The sequence below is a fragment of the Eumetopias jubatus genome, unplaced genomic scaffold (assembly GCF_037043125.1).
Source record: "Eumetopias jubatus isolate StellerSeaLion01/CBP00866 unplaced genomic scaffold, mEumJub1_p1.0 scaffold_10, whole genome shotgun sequence".
Taxonomy (NCBI): Eukaryota; Metazoa; Chordata; class Mammalia; order Carnivora; family Otariidae; genus Eumetopias; species Eumetopias jubatus.
The window spans coordinates 95,734,025-95,744,494 of record NW_028274816.1 but is presented as its reverse complement, the minus strand read 5'-3'; positions in this window follow the sequence as shown (position 1 = coordinate 95,744,494).

Here is a 10,470-nt window from a genome sequence, read left to right as displayed (position 1 = left end):
ATAGTTCTAGGTGCAAGTTTCTGAGGAACTGCCGTATGCTGTCCCCCTACTCTCTTTGGATATGCAGCGTCTACACTGCTGGGGGCCTTTGATGGACAGTTCCAGGAAGAATCCCCTATTGTCCCCCTGCAGGAGGCTAGTCACTGTCACAGAGCTGGGTTTTCCCCTGACATGCCCTGCCATGAGAAACTTCTATTTGTGACTAAGAACCATTGCTTTCTCAGATCTTGCCACATTTGCCACCTCGCCCAGCAATTAAAAAAAAACAAAAAAACAAAAAAACCCTACTCTAGCAGAGTGGTTTTGTACCAATAGGCAGAAAGTATCAAAGCCAGGTGCAGAGGTGGGTGCTGGGCAGCCAGCTCGGCTCACACACAGGCAGGGGATCTTGCTTCCACAAGCCAGCCCCACATACCATTTAAATTCCTGGCTTAGCAAAGTCACAAATTAGACCACGTGAGAGACCACAGGGCAGTCAAGGCCACAAACACTGAGGGTCTGCTGCTTCTGGAACAATCTCTCTTGGTATTTTTGTGCATCAGCATCTTCACAAAAGTTCTTTTTGGAATCTCTCTGTCATACTGCTGGCGGAAACAAAGCCAATGTGGGATGTTGGGTGGGAGGGCATCAAGGCCCAAAGCTTGGAGGAGCCCATGTGACTTGAAACTTTTGATGGCATCTGTCATAGACACAAATTAGGATGCATGTCCCACTTGCAATTTCCCCAGGAGTTATGCTGGACTTGGTCCTTTTTGAGCGGAACCCCTTCTTTCTCTACTTTGGAAGGTTTTCTAGGGAACTTCTGTCCTCCAACTCGACCACACTTTCCTGCCAAATGATTGGTCCAAGATTGGCATCATGGTACCCCACCTTCAGGTCTTACCTTGAGGGTTTGTCGTGGTGGTGGTGTTTAACAAGTTGGGGGAAGAGCCTTTTTTCTGCCTGGTTGCAGAAGTCGGAGGACAGATGCTACCTGAGGCTATCCCCCCAGTCAAAGGAGAAGGGGGATCTGCAGAAGGTGAAGAGGTCAAAATGCACAGAGAAGAGGTGAAAACGTTCTGATGGTGTTCCAGCCCCTGGTTCCAGCCATTCCTGAAGCCTATTCCTGAAGATTGGTTTCCATGAGCCTATCCTTTTGCCATTTTTGCTTAAGCCAGTTTCAGCTGGTTTCTGCCCTGTGCAACCAGAGTGCAGAATAAGAAACCATGAATCATGCCAGAGAAACTGATCAGTCAACCAAGAAATGTTCCAGAATAAAATTGCCCATTGCTTGGATTGGCTCTGGTACCAGTGGCTTAATTTGGTGCTGGGTTTCCACAAAAAGAGGGCGGGTGAAAAGACATCAATGTTTGAGAACATCTCCACATGCATTTTGGTTCGAGCTTTGGGAAGTAATACAGCATTTTGGTAATTGCTTTTCAAATTCTCAGTTGGTGAAAGTGAAATCGCATTGTACTGAGGAAAATACAAGCGTGTAAGCAGTTCACTATAGATTGCTGTGCGTCACATATGGTTCCTTCCTAATTCAGACTTGCTTTGTTTTGTCAGAGACAGCATCTTGCTGCGTTTGGGCATTCCCTGGGCCAGGGGAGTAAAGAGGGGGAATGCATGGGTTGTCTGATATGTGGGGTCTGTGGCTCACGAGGCATCAGGCCCCAGAATCACTAATCAGAACCAGGACTGAAATAACTGTAATAACCTGGTACTGGGGGGAGGGCGGGAGGCCGGCAAGACTTCCCTGATGGCTGAGTGCGACCTTGAGGACCCAAGCTTGCTTTCAGAGGGGGAGTTAATGAGAGAAAGGGCTTGGGAAGTAGGCTTGAGCCCCGGCATTTACAGGCTCTTATCAACCCATCCGCTGTCCAGGGGGCATCTAGACCTGGTTGGTCCCCAGTCCTGCTTCTGACTCTCCTAAAATACAGTGAAATTGGAATTTCAGATACATTATTTTTAGTATGTCTCAAACATTGCACATTGTAACAGTTGCATCTGGTGTATGTATATACTCTGTTTTTTAAGCTCTCCAGGTAATTCCAAGGTGCACAATGCTGAGCCACCAGCACACGGGGTGGAAAAGCAGAAACGTGGGTGAAAAGTCCACAAGAAAGCAGGAGCAGAGGCATGAAGGCATGGTCCCGTTTGGTGCATTGGGAAGTGCAGGGGTCAGTTGGGGGCACAGAGCACAGAAGGTGCATGAAGAGGCAACAAAGTGTTCTGCAAGTCCCCAAAAATGAGCCGAGGAAGGGAAAGGCCAAGGCAGTCCCTCCAGAAGGGTGGGTGACATCTTTTGTACTGCAAACAGTATCAGACTCCACCTCAATGCCAAGCTTGACTGAAGCCTGGCTGTGAAGCCCCCAAAGCCATCTCAGATAAGGCAGCTTTTAGCAGTAGAGATGCTGAACCCACCTCAGAACTGTCTGATTATAACCCCGTGTGCCTGTGTTAAGAGCTGTGCAGACAGTTCTGATGCCTCATTTGGGTCCATCCCTGACCTGCAACCCCCCAACCCCTGTCTCTGCCCCCCACCATTTTGTAGCTTCTGGGGCAGGTCCCATTTCGTGTCTATTTCCTTCCCTTCACTGCTAGGTTTCTGGTGCCCTCTTCTCTGAGCCACCAAGAACATGCTCGGGAAATGCTTGTTGGACTTAATTAAGCTTAGGGACTTGGTTTTATGAGACAAGAGCGAGTGCCCTCAAATTTTAGCATGCATAAGCATGGAGGATCCCATGCCCAGAGTTGCTGAGTCAGCTGGTCTGGCATGAGGCCTGAGAATTTGTATTCCTAAAAGTTCCCGGGTGATGCTGATGCTGCTGGTGCCGAGACCACACTGTTTTAGCAAGAATGAGAAAATGCTCTCCATTTAAATAAAGTCAAGGGAGTTGCAACTATAGGTAGAAACAGATTCAGAGTAGAAATGCTGACCAAGTCCTTGGACGGCATTTCTTCATAGACTCAGCGGCCTACAGGCCGAAGGGTGGAGACTGTGGGGTCATTCTGGCGGAGTACATTTACAAGGACCTGTGTTTGATTCTCTGCACAGCTCCCTGCCGGCTGTGTGACATTGGGCAAGTTGCCTAACTTCTCCGAGCTTCATTTTGCCTATCTGTAACATGCAGAAAATACTGACAGCCAACATTTCTGCTGTGCTTACTCTATATGGATGTTGAGCTGAGTAGTCGGTGGGTGGTCCTTTGAGCTGGCATGCAGTGGTAACAAGAGGCCACACAAAGGTTATTCCAGGCAATTGGGATGCCACATCTAAGCTCTAAGGTCCTCTTGCCCACCTTAGAGCCCCCTCGAAGGGCTTCTGGGTGGAATAAATTTGATGATTTGTAAAACACTGACTCAGAGTCTGGGACATGATAAGCACTGGACCATGTTTATGGTACTTGTTACCACTGGTGCCTGGACATGCACCTATCCGTGTCCCTGTAGTTGAGCTCAAGGACACCCTAGTACCTGTCTTGACTACCGCGTGGATCCAGAGAATGTCAGACCCCAAGATCATCCCCAGAGAAGGAAGGGCTGGTCCATAGTATGTTGCATGTTAATGCTCGAGTGAGAAGAACTTGTGAATATGCATTACTTTCATGAAGGACTTGAGTTGTTTACAACACCAGGTCCTTTGGCCTTCTTTTTGGATCCCAGTCGCATCTCATGGGGGGCGGCCCCGTAGACTTGGGAGGAGGAATAGGAGCCACACCCAGGACAGGGGACAACGCCAGACGCTGCTGGCCCAGCCGGAAACAAGGCTGCACACGGGTGCCACCTAGTGGTCAAAGTGACGGGGTCCTGCCGCTCGGTCTGAAAGGCACGATTAAGTTCTCCTGATGGCGTGGCAGTGGGGGATCACATTTCTTTGCAATCACAAGGAGGTTGGAAATGGGCTGGGATCCTGAGAGGCTGTTTTTAAGGAAGGTGATCTATATAGATGCAGCAAATTTACCCAGAACCACCCAACAGCCAAAGAGCTGACGGAGGACGAGCTGAGAGGGTCTCTCACAGAAGGAAGACGGCCTTTTCTCTGGAAAACATGGATGTCAGCACTTGCTGTCCTTTTCTTCCTTTCACCTTTACTGCAAGGGAGAGAATAACTGAGATGCTCGACTAGGAACCCAGATGGGGAAACGAACTGCGTCCTTAGGAAAGACACCAAAGGCAGCTCCTCGGCTTGTTGGAAAAGCAAAGGCAAAATTCAAGCGTGTAAGAGGTTAGTTTTTGGTTTTACTGTGCGACTGTTCTCTTTTGAGGCCTGAATGTTAGATTAAAAGATATTTGAATGTGGATAAAGATTATTTTTTAAAAATTAGATACTACCAGGTGTTTGTGTTTTTTCAGTGGTTCTGATTGCATATTCTTTAATGTACGTGGGACCCACTACAGGGTCTGGGCCCAGCAGCAGGGATAGGACCCCAGGGGGCTGGTGCTGGGGCTTGGATCTGGCTTCCCTGCTCCCCTCACGGCTGCATGGGCTCTCCAGCCACAACAAGGCCACCCAGCCAGTCAGGTTCTGTTGTAACAGCAGAGAACTGCCTCAGTTCCTCTGCTGGTGTAGAAGACAGCCTCAGCAGCTGATAAAGTCAAGGCCCCACAACCTCCTGGGGGCCCCATGTCCCTTCTGGCTGCTGAACAACTTTCTGTCCATTCAGATCACAACCTGAAGGCGTGTTAACCCACCCGCGTGAATGGTCCTGGGCCTTGTCAGTCTGAAGGACTGTGCTCGGCCCCCACCAGCTCCTGAGGTTCCACCCATATTCAGGCTACTGCTTCTTTTAGCTCAAACCTCCCATTTGCCCTCTGAAACCTGTTTCATGGGAGAGAAATTTGCCCACACCCCTCACTGCTTCATAGACCCTCCATTTCATCGCCCTGGCTGGAGCCTGGCCCTCCTCTGAGGATGCCTCATTTCCCCCCATTCTTCCTGAGTGGGGACTTCCCGTACCTCTGAGCTGGGTGGGCTTTGAGCACTGGCTGGCTCCTCATGGCTTCAGCGTTTTGGAAGCAAGCCCACCCATGCCAACTCCCCGTCTCAAGGCCATTGCCCAACCTGGGATTCTTGGAGGACTTCGGCTCTGTCTTCCAGTCTACCTCTACCTCCCCTGCCCCCTGACTCTTGCTGCCACCATGGTCAACCCCAGTGTCTACCAGAAGACCCAGCTACACCTAAGCCTCAACATCTGCTCGCTTCCTCAAGCTGTAAGAGTCTTCTTCACCTTCACTCCACCACCCACTCCTGCAGCCAAATCTTACTTTGTCACCATGCGATACTGCTCCACCTCCATATCTCCAGAACCTCTCCTGACCACATTCCTGTCTCCCTCCATCAGCCTGGACCCCAAGGTCAACCACTTTCCCATCCACTCCCTCAATGTCCCTTCTTTGCACTTGCTGTGCCCACTCAGTACCCCCACCCCCAATAGGCTAGGTCTCCTCTACAGGCTGCAGCCTAGCCAAGGGCAGTTGCCTCAGCCTACACATGAATGAGATGGAGCTGAGGAGGGGCAGATCTGGCCAACAGAACCAGAGAGAGGCTTCCCCTTGGAGATTCAGGGGAAGGGTGGTGGAGGCTGGGAGTGACATGTTAGAACTGGAATGAACTAAGAAGTTGGTTCACAAAACATTTGATGCCTGATGCAGGACAGATAGTAGCAGTTAATCCCCAGGCCAACAATCAGAAGACTCTTCTCCAAAGACATTTAAGACCCCAGAGCAGAGACCTCTGCCTTCTGGCATTTAAGGATTCCCCATATAATAATCTAAAAAACAAGGCTTACCAGCTGACAAGCTCTACTCACCAACACAGGGCCTCAATCAGCTTTTTGTTGCCTTTTTTTGGTATGTATAACCCATCAAGCATCACCAACACTTAGGAAAATCTGCAACTTGGAAAAGAGAGATCAAGATAAGCAAAAACTACCCAAAAGGATACAGAGATGATACAGGGAACCGAAGAAAGCCTTAAAAAAAAAAAAAAAAAAGTCTAATTAGTATCCTTAAATACTAATTTCCCCATAAGAAAGGGACAAGGATCAAGAGCTCTTGGAAATGAAAAATGATTGCCGAAACTAAGAAAAGTGTCATGGCAAATTTGGGAAATAAAGCCAGGATATTTTCCAGAAGGAACAAAGTCAACAAATGCAATATAAGAAATAAACTGTAAGTGTCACGGAGGATCAAACCCAGAGTTCTAACATTCTACTGTTGAAAGTTCCAGAAAATAAAAACAGAGAAAATGGAGGGGATACAATGATTTAAAAGTTAGACAAGCCAATTTCTCCTGGTGGAAAGACACAAGCCTTTGGGTTGAAAGGACTCGCCAGTGTCCAGCACAAGGAAATAAGACCCACATGCAGACATGTCTTCGGGAACAAGCAATAACGAGATTCCTCCCCAAAGTTTCCATGGAACGCACTCTCCTGGGGGCCAGGGGTGGGTGCTGGGGGTCTCTGACTGAGGGCTTGACCCCATTCCTTCAGGAAGCCAGTAGCTGAGGAAACCAGATGATGAGCTCTTGCTCTCACCCACCCTCCCAAGGAATGAGATGACCAGCTATTTCTCAGCCCTGGGGACTGGCTTGTGGAAACCAGGACTTTTTAGAAGTATGTACAGTATCATTGGATTTAAAAACTGGTATACATTTAGTTGTAATAGGTGAGACACACCAAAGTGTTAACGGTACTTATCTTGTGAACTTCCTTTCTCTGATAAGCACTACGGCCTAGATCGATGGTTCTCACACTTTGGGTTGTGCCAGAATCACCTGGGAATCAAAGAATGCAGAGACCCAGGCTTGCTGAAGCAGGATAGGACCGGGGCCTGGGCAAGTTTCCTGTTTCCCACACCATGATGCTGATACGATCAAAGTTCAAAAACCCCTGACCTAGCTAAAAATTCTAATACCTACAGACAATGACACTGGGTTTTGTCATCCTGGTTACAGCAAATCCTATCTAAGAGGGCTTCCTTTTCAACCAACAAGTTCTCCACTCTCTGTCTGCCCCCCACTCCCTATGACAGCCACCCAGCCGCGGAGGGTGTCAAAAGGGAAAGCAGTATTTGCTCAGCGATAGCTGTGGTTGACTGTCCTATCTCTGTCCCCTTCCTCTGCAGCACAAGAGCAAGAAGGGGGGCTTCTGAGCTGCCCAGAATGGAGGTCAGACCCTCAGCTCCATGCTTCATGGGGCCTAATGTAAATTATCCACCTTCTGCCCCTTAGTCCCCATTTTGTTTCTCCCCTAAAATTGTTCTGGGGAGAGTGGGTGCCAACGAGAGGAACTCTCCTTCCCATCTTCACCTCCTCTGGTCCCCACCAACTGGATGTCCCAAGCCCTGGGAGAGACCACCGTGAGCCCAGCAGGTCGTGTGGGGCCAAGGGAAGGCAGTGTGTGTGTGTGTGTGTGTGTGTGTGTGTGTGTGTCTGTGTGTGTGTGTGTGTCGGGGGGAGGTGTTATTGCCCTGCCCCTCCCCCTTCCCCTGCTGGGTTCAGCCACTTCTCATCAGGGTTCACCATGAGCACAGCTAACCACCAAACCATCAGGTGACCCCAGGTAACCATAGAAGCCAAGTGGGGCATTCAGTGATGAGGGGAGGTGGGTGGACAAAAGACAGAGCAGCAGGCAGAGAATCCATCTCCTTTGCCCCCTCAGATTGTTGACAGCACAAACTTTCTAGCCGGTTAAAGTCACCAGTGACCCAGCACTGTCCTTCACCTTCCAGGGCACGTGTAGCAGTCTTTTTCTGGGATATTTTCTACCTAAACGGTTAGTCAAGATGGGCTCAGCTGGGCTGCAGTGTTTAACCCAGACGCCTCAGTGGCTTAACACAAGGGTTGGTTTGTTTCTTTATTTTACTGATGAGAAGTCTGTTCTGAATCAGGTGACTTTTCAGGGCAGCCTGCCTTCTGTGTGGTGCCTGCATGATTCAGGTGGCTTCCATTTTGTGTCATCTCCATCTGTGGCCTCCACGATGGCCGGTCGCCACGTCAGAGGAAGAGAGAGCTGGAGGTACCGATTACCTCCCCTCCCGCCTGTTGGCCAGAGTTAGTCACGTGCCTCAACCTAACTTCCGGCAAGGCTGGGAATGCTGTCTACCTAGGAATCCAGAAAGAGGAAAATAAGATTTGATGAAAACATTATCTCTGCCACTCCAAACATCCTTTAAAAAAAAGAAGAAGAATTAAAGGCAATAATTCAAGATATCCTATTAGTATATGGTGGTTTTTTTTTTTTTTTTTAAGTAGGCTCCACACCCAATGTGGGGCTTGAACTCATGACCCTGAGATTAAGAGTCACACACTCCACCGACTGAGCCAGCCAGGCGCCCTTCCTACTGGTATATGAAAAGCCTCTGAATGGTGTTGCCGTCAATAGGAAATCTGTCTTTAATCCACCATTTCCCAAGTTTATTTGGTCATCAAGTGCTTTTTCCTAAGTGCAGTATTCCTTGGAACTGGCATTCTGAGGTGAACACTTGTCCCAAATGAGTCAACTTCGGCTTATATAACCACTTAGAGCACCTGTGTCTGGAACAGCGGACACCCCCGGCAGAATCTCAGAGAACACCAGCCCAGCCCCCTCCAATCATCAATAGCTCCTTCGAGGTGGCCCTCCCCCTCCCAGCTTCCTGTGATTCACACCCAGCCAGGCAGCCTTTTCCAGGAACTCACTGAGGTGAGGAGCAGGCCTCAGCCACAGATGCTTATTTGCAAGGGCCCTGAGTGCAACCTCTGACCCAAGGAAGAATTTCTTCCTGATCTGCTGGGGATGTAGGATGGGACCTGTCCCCTCTGCTGGATTCCTCCAGAGACCCAGCTCTCCCTCCCTTGCCCAGCCTCCTCTGGCACTGTGGGGCAGCTCAGGCTCCCGCCTGGACCCTGCTCCCCACTAGGCTAGCTGAAACCCTCCGGCACAAGGGGCAAAGCCAGCCCCTCGTCACATGACAGATGGCTGAGGCCCCAACAGCTCTGCTTTCAAGTGTCTGTGGCAGTTCCCAAGCCCCTCACGGCCCTGCCCTCCGCCCCCAACCCCATTGTAATGTCAAAGGGCTTCCGATCATCCTTTGGGTTTGGGCTCCGCATTCCAGCTTCTTGATAACCTTCTGGAATTTTGACTGGGTCATGAATCACATTCGTGATTAGTAACCCTTTCCAGGTTTGTGTTGCCGGCAGGCAAACCCAATGAGCACACTTCTGTGGCTTCATCCAAGTTGCTGAGCAGGCCTGGCTGAACCGGGGGAGGCAAAGGTTGGGGAGGGCAGGAAAGAACACCTACTGGGCTCACCTGCCAACCCTCTCAGAGGCCAAGTTCACTCAGCTACTGTCCGCCAGCCCAGCCCCTCCTGTTTCTGGAAACTGCTCCCTCTACCCCCCGCCATCTTTTATTATGGTTTCCCAGGGGCTGCCACATCCTTACCAGCCCTGCTTCCTCTGCCCCCAGCTAAGTGGCCCAGATGCGAGATCATCTCCCGATCTTTGGCCTTGGCGAAGGGTCCAGTCAGTGTCTCGCTAAAATGAGATGTATGTTTTTGATCTGAAGGGAAATGCTGGTCTGCAGGGGGAGAGGAATAAGGTCAGGCACCGTGCCTGGCCCAGTGGGAAGGGCAGACAGGTGGGGCTGTCAGTTGGCTCTTTTCATGAGCTCTTGTAGCTCAGGCATGCACCCAGCACAAATGACAGATGGGACAAATAATAGAAAGAGTACAAGTCGGTGCCTTTGCTGATGAAACGCTGTTGTGTAAATATACACATTTACCTAATGAAATGTATCCAACACTCAGAAAAAAGCACCCTCTTTGCAGCCCAACACCGATTCAGCATGCCAAACAGCAAACCCTGCCTCAGTGGCCCAGAACTGTCGCCCTGGCCATGCCAGTGTCTCAACCACGTGCTGGCCTCCCTCTTGAGGACCCGCGCCTGTCTCTGTTCTCAGAGGCAGCTAAGGGTGCTACCAGAGGCCCCCCTCCCTGGCCTGGGCCAATTCCAAATGTGGCCCCTGCTCCGGCCTCGCAGCCCTCTGGGGACTCCAAGAGCTATTTCTGCTGCTCCATTGAGTGGCAGGAGGCAGTGAGTGGGCATCAACAGCATCCTGCAGCTCCCTTGGGTTTGGGTGTGTCCGTGATCCAGAGCTTCAGAGCCTGTGTCCATGGTTGTCAGGCACGCTCCTGGGGCCTTGCCGAGCCAGAGGGATGGGACGTTGGCGGGCAGAGCAGAAGGAGCCAGTCCTGGGGCTTTGTGAGCTGTCCCTTCCTGTGATCCAAGAGAGAGGAATCTCCTCTGCTTTTTCACCAGATGGAAAGGAAGAAGCGCACTGGCAGGATTCTAAATTCCAGACTGGCCGCTGGCTCATTCCTTGGCATGTGGGTAGATGGAGTATGTGCCCCTGACACACTCAGGTCACTGCTTTCCCGGCACGGCACCGGCCGAGTTACTGAAGTGGTTTTAACCCCTTCATGGGCTTCTTGGTCCCGGTTCCT